Source organism: Heloderma suspectum, chromosome 2, assembly GCF_057233095.1.
Source record: "Heloderma suspectum isolate Gila_16-S chromosome 2, 16-S_ref, whole genome shotgun sequence".
NCBI lineage: Eukaryota > Metazoa > Chordata > Lepidosauria > Squamata > Helodermatidae > Heloderma > Heloderma suspectum.
The window spans coordinates 137597709-137603708 of NC_139459.1; positions in this window are offsets into that span (position 1 = coordinate 137597709).

A 6000-nucleotide genomic window follows, 5' to 3' on the forward strand; every position below is an offset into this window, starting at 1 on the left:
AATTTGTCATACATTACACTGTATTGTACTGATTTTGATTTTTATTAGTTTCTTTATTGTGCTTTTTAAATAATTGGGGATTATACCCACAGTTTAAATAAATTTTGTGCTCAGTATGTACAGTTCATTGTATTAATGCTTTGAAGTTGTGGTAAAACTGGCATACCTTTGACTTATTCCGTTGTTGTACACTGTGTGTCAAGATATACATATCTTTCCTTGGTCTATTTCCTTTGTCTATTTCAGTAGGAATCTTCTCTTATTGAGAAACAGAAAATTTGGCCTTAAATTTTACAGATAAAAATGTCAATTCCTGTTATGCCAGAATAAAAATTAACCTCAAAATGTCCTCACTATGAAATTTTGCTTCTCAGTTCAAAAAGGAAAGGTGGTGTGATATCGAATATTCTAATGTGAGCACACTAAAATTTCCTAAAAGAGTGTATTTACAAGATATACACAGAAGTTAGCGATCACTAAACATTTCTGCAGTTAAGATTACACTACTTTTAATATATTAACTTCACTGGAAAGCTTTCAAAACAGGATTAAAATCAATGTCTATCTAAAAGCGCTTATAAAAAGCAAGTAAGAAAAGATGCAACCATCATATAGCACAAAGTGTTTCTAATATATAAGGTGACTTTTTTTTACACCACACAACTGGAGATGCCAGGTCAGCCCGGGACAGTCTATATGCAAAGTATGGAGTTCCACCAATGAGTTCTGATCCTACCAGAACCAGAGTTATGCAAATTAAGAAACTTGCAAATCTTTTCTATCTGCAAAATGTATATATGTGTCTGTGAAGTGTGTGCATGCATGCGGTATACAGTTTATTGCATTAAAACTATTTGAGAGCAAAGGTTTGGTTGTCAGATGTTTCTATGTAAGATGCTTTGCTCATATCATAATAAGTTCACAAAACTAAAACATTCTTAAGAGCCCAGCAACGTGCAACATTAACTGTGGACAAGGACATGATATAGCCTAATCTAGAAGTTTGGAATCTAATTTTTCAAATCGTGATGAGCTTTAGGGCAATGTCTAAAATCCCATACCATTCTTCAGTCAGACAAAGGGCTAAACTTCCACAATCATATGTTGTATTCAGAACCCTACAGGCATCTTCCTTCATGCCAGACACAAAAGAACATAATCTTTTTTAGACCATAGCAACAGAGACTTAAGTCAAATAACTGGGTTTTGCAAATTAGGCATTTGCCACCAGCTCTCTTCCAATTCGTATGTTCAAAACAGACACTTTTAACTCAGCAAAGCCTATAAAACTGGACTACGATTGGCATCAATAGGAAGGCACAGCACCATTTCAGAAACACATGGCTCTTTTCAAACATGACCCTAGGCAAACTCTATTTCTTGTTACTCTATGAAATATGTAACCCAAAGGTGGGTATGGGGTGTCAGTAGACAACTCCAGCCTTCCTCAACCTGTTGCCCCCAAATGTTCTGGATTGCAACTCTCATCAGCCCCAGCCCAATAGCCATGCTGGCTGAGAACAATGGAAGTTGCAGTCTAACACATTTGGAGGGGCACCAGTTGGGGAAGGCTGGTCAATTCCAACTAGCAGGAATTCTCCAGGGCTTCATCCCATCATCTATTACCTGGTCCTTTTTAACTAGGGATGGGACTTGCTGTGTGCAAACCATGTGCATTACTACTGAGCTATTGGCCTTCCACTTATGGCTTTTGGAAACATTCGCTTCAGATTGCAGACTAGAGAAAAATATGTCCTATTTCATAGGCATTCAGTTACACTGATACAATTAAAATCATTTCCACTCTAAATATATATTGGGAAGGGAGGGTTTTGAATTCTGTTTCTCTTTGCAAGAAAAAATGGTTTGGGGCATTCTCTGTTTTGATCATGGAAGCGTCTCCCATAACACAGATTTAAAGCTCCACACATGCATAAGGCTCTGGATCATAACTACCGCCTAGCACTTTACCAGCAGCTAAAGGATTGTGACCATTTCTCTTTCCACACTTGCGCTGCTGGAAACAAAATCTAACAAACCAAGTAGTACATTATTATTCTGTAACTTTATTCACCTGTGGGGTTTTATAGATCCAGCACCAGGGTTGAAACAAGAACAGCAACACCATTTATCCTCTAAGCGCTGTCACTCTTAGCTATAGGACTTAGGAAAAACGGTCTTCTTGGAGCTTGTGTATGTGCATCTGCCGATACCCACAAGTGTAGCCCTACACAACTGCCCCACTGGGCGGGGTCACGAATTTGAACAACTGGGAAAATGTCAAATGTCACAAAAGGAACATCTGCATGGAAGAATTTCAGATGAAAAAAGGACATGCACAGAGAGTTTAAAGTCCAACTGTCAGGAATGTAGGGCAGTTTCCAACTCTGCCCGCCTACCAGCAGGACGTACTGCAAGAGCAACAGGGAGCTAACAGTTAAAAAATAAATCAACCAGAAACGAGTGCAAATGTTTGTTTCCGGAGCAAGGCATGGCAGCAGGCCATGTTAGCAGAGCTTGCAGAAGGAAGTTCTGTTGAGCTGTCCTGGCCCAGAAAGAAGCAGGGTTGCTTTTTGAATGACTAGCTTTCTGTAGTGCGAGTGGCAGGTCCTGCTGGTGCAACAGAACAAGCGGGAGTGCAGCAGCAGCACTGGATGCTGCCTATACTGATACATGAGGAAGGAATCCATGCACCAAAGCTAGATCACCTTTGCTGGAATTCCCCTATGATAAACACTTTCAAGGGATTCCCCCTCCACGCCGTCCCCCTCCCGCCACAGAATGGAAGCGAGTCCAGCTTGAAAAATGAGTTTATATTTTATAAAAATGGTGCAAGATCCCAGCCAAGTTTTAGCTTGCCAGATTTTTAGCCCTAGTCTAGGTCTCCCTCCCTATTTAGATGGCAATGCTTCCTGCAGGAGACAGGAAGACCCAACAGGGACACGGACAGTTTTTGCAGGCATGGATCCAACGTGGAGGGGAAAGTGAAGGCTGTGGAGTACTTAGCTGCATGGTGCTGGAAGAGGCCTCAGAGAAGCCACTCAGCCAGGCATGGGTTGCTTCCCCTCTCCAGGTTCAACTGTCTTTGAGACCTACAAGCCTCACAGCCAATAAGCTGTCATCTGCTATATTTGTAGTTTTCTGGACTGTGGCCACTGTTTTGTTTAAAATGCGTCTGGGAAAAACATAAAATTCCAGTCCAGACATGGATATGTACATCCTAAACATTTTAATGAAAAAAAACACAAATTTTAAAAAGCTACCCAAATATCTGAAAACTAGGAGGAAGGATCAGGAGTTAGAATAACATCAAGTACACCTTTGCAAATATGAACTGTAGATTTTATTCTGCTTTAGCAGGGCAATGCAACCAGATTACCTGGGCACACCTAGCTAGTCCCAAATCATCCAACAGGAAGACTGAGAGATTTTTATTTTAAAAACATTGCATCCTACCTAGTGATGTGGTTGATATTCTGGAGGTGACGGACTCGACCTTGGGGGAGCTGGGGGTGGCGACGGCCAACAGGAAGCTCTGGCATGGGCTGGTCCATGAAGTCATGAAGAGTCGGAAGCGACTGAGCAAATAAACAACAAAAAGTGATGTGGTTCCCATTATTACTGTGGGTTAAACAAGCCACAGTAGCTTGTTTAAGCCATGGCACATGCTGGACACCATTTGCCTAATTACCCACCTGGACGTGGCTTGTCATGGCATCTGAACCCAGGCAATATGGCTTGCTGGAGGGGAAAACAACCATCAAATAACCCATGGGCTGTTGTTGGGTTATTGAGAGTTATTTCACCATCCAACAAGCCATGCCACCTAGGTTCGGACAGCATGCCAAGGCATGCACTAGGCAGCTGATTAGGCAAATAGCGCCTGTCATGTGCTATGGCTTAAATAAGCCACCATGGCTTGTTTAACCCATGGTGATAGTGTGAACTGGCCCATTATCTACAACACATGTTCTTTGCTTTCCATCAGACCCAAATACACCCTCATGTACAGTGCCTTGCATAAGTATTCACCCTCCTTTGACTTTTCCACATTTTGTTGTGTTGCAACCTGGAATTAAAATGGATTTAATTAGGATTTCCTGTCACTGATCTACACAAAATACTCCATAATGTCGAAGCAGGGGAAAACTCTACATATTTTACAAAATGATTTAAAAATAAAAAACTGAAAAGTCTGGATTGCATAAGTATTGCCCCCCTTTGCTGTGACACCCCTAAATAAGCTCTGGTGCAACCAACTGCCTTCAGCAGTCACATAATTAGTTGAATGGAGTCCACCTGTGTGCAATTCAAATGTCACATGATCTCAGATTAAATACACCTGTTTCTGGAATGCCCCAGAGTATGTTGGAGAGCATATCTAAACATATAGCATCATGAAGACCAAGGAGCTATCGTCCGGGATAAAGTTCTGGAGAAGCACCAAACAGGGTTGGGTTATAAAAAAAATCCCAAACTATGAACATCCCCCAGAGCACTGTTAAATCCATTATTACAAAATGGAAAGATGGCACAACCATGACTCTGCCTAGAGAAGTCTCAGTGATGGGGGTAAGGAGGGCATTAGTCAGAGAAGCAACCAAGAGGCTAATGGTAACTCTGAAAGAGTTGGAGAGATCCACAGCTGAGATGTGAGAAACCATCTACGGGACAACTATCACCCAGATGCTCCACAAAGCTGGGCTTTATGGAAGAGTGGCGAGAAGAAAGCCATTGCTGAAAAAAAAACATTACCATGTGGGAAACACAGCAAACATGGAAAAAGATTCTATGGCCTACTGAGACCAAAATTGAACTTTTTGGCCTTACCGCAAAATGCTATGCGTAGCATAAAGCCAACAGTGCTCATTGCCCTGAGAACACCATCCTGACGGTGAAGTATGGTGGTTGCAGCATCATGTTGTGGGGATGCTTTTCATCAGCAGGGACCGGGAAAGTGGTCAGGATTGAGGGCAGGATGGATGGAGCCAAACACAGGGCAATTCTAGAGGAAAACCTGTTTCAGTCTGCAAGGGACCTGGGCCTGGGGCAGAGGCTCACCTTCCAGTAGGACAATGACCCTAAACACACAGGCAACATTACCTGGTTTAAAAACAAGAACCTGAATGTCTTGGAATGGCCCCATCAAGCCCAGACCTCAATCCAATTGAGAATCTGTGGCAAGACTTGAAAATTGCCATTCACCAAGGGTCCCCATCCAACCTGACAGAGCTTGAGCAATTTTGCCAAGAAGAATGGGCAAAAATGGTAGCATCCCAATGTGCAAAGGTGATAGAGACTTACCTCAAAAGACTCACAGTTGTAATTGCTGCTAAAGGTACTCCTACCAAGTACTGACTCAGGGGGGTGAATACTTATGCAACCAACATGTGCCAGTTTGTTTGTTTGATTAATTTTTGTGCCACAATAAAAATATTTTATTCAAAATATTGAATAACCCCTTCAAAATGTTATGTTGTGTAAATCAAATGGTAAAAATGCCAATTAAATCCATTTTAATTCCAGGTTGTAACACAACCAAACGTGGAAAAGTTAAAGGGGGGTGAATACTTATGCAAGGCACTGTACATCTATATATGGATGCCCAGGCTTTGGGGTTTATTCTTTTTTTGTTTGGTTAATAACTGTTCAGTCTAGCAATTTCTTCAGTCTCACCATTAAGATGGACATCTAGATTACAGAGTTGTCTAGGGCAATAACATTAGTTGACAACGAAATGACCAGGCTTTACAGCACAAGAGCTGTTGGTGTTTGACATTTCAATCTATATCTGAGTTATGTTTCAGAGAAGCAGAACTCAGGGCCTTGTCATAGTTATGGCAGCCTCCATGCAAGCACTTCAAGTGTGCAGGGACCACTGGTCTCTACTCTCATAAGGCACAGATTCCAGAAATTGGTATCTTCACATGGGGTGGGTGGGGGTGGTATGCACAGCTACTGCTCTGAGATCCAGTCAAAACATTTTGTCAGAACAGTATC